Genomic DNA, 800 nt, shown 5'->3' on the forward strand with positions numbered 1-800 from the left:
AGGCACCCGGCCGTTACCTCTTTGCTTTATTTTATGTGTCTCTCATTGTCTTTCTATTAAACCCTTTAAATTCTCACAGGAGAGTGAACCTCGTTTGTCACTATGGGATGGGGGGTACGGGATCAGGTGTGTGAGGGTCAGCACCGTGTGCTTTGAGCCACAGGGAATCGTGGAGTGGGTGGGGTTGGAAAAGACCCCTGGGATCATCGATTCCAATCTGTGACCGATCAGCTCCATGTCATCATGAATCTCGGTGGTTTGGGTTGGAAAGGATGTTAAAGCCCATCCCATCCGTGGCAGGGACACCTCCCGCTAGCCCAGGGTGCTCCGAGCCCCATCCAACCTGGGTTTGGACCCTTCCAGGGATGGGCATCCCAAATAATAAAGGACGCTGGGTTTCTGTATAAAGGGTAACACCCAACATAACTTCAGCAATGTCTCAGCCGTGTCCGTCCCCAGCTGCCACACTGACCCCCTTCCCTTCCCAACCCCTGGATGCCCTCTGTGCTTTGTCCATCCTGGATTTTGGCCGCTCCTGGGCTCCAAACCTTGAACCCTGTGTCCAGTTCTGAGCCCCTCATGACACAGACACTGAGATCCTGGAGCGTATCCAGGGAAGGGAACGGAGCTGGGAAGGGGCTGGAGAATTCCTGAGGGAGCTGGGAAAGGGGCTGGAGAGTTCCTGAGGGAGCTGGGAAGGGGCTGGAGAGTTCCTGAGGGAGCTGGAAAGGGGCTCAGCCTGGAGCAAAGGAGGCTCAGGGGGGACCTTGTGGCTCTGCACAAGTCCCTGACAGGAGGGG

The sequence above is a fragment of the Corvus brachyrhynchos genome, unplaced genomic scaffold (assembly GCF_000691975.1).
Source record: "Corvus brachyrhynchos isolate BGI_N302 unplaced genomic scaffold, ASM69197v1 scaffold26, whole genome shotgun sequence".
NCBI lineage: Eukaryota > Metazoa > Chordata > Aves > Passeriformes > Corvidae > Corvus > Corvus brachyrhynchos.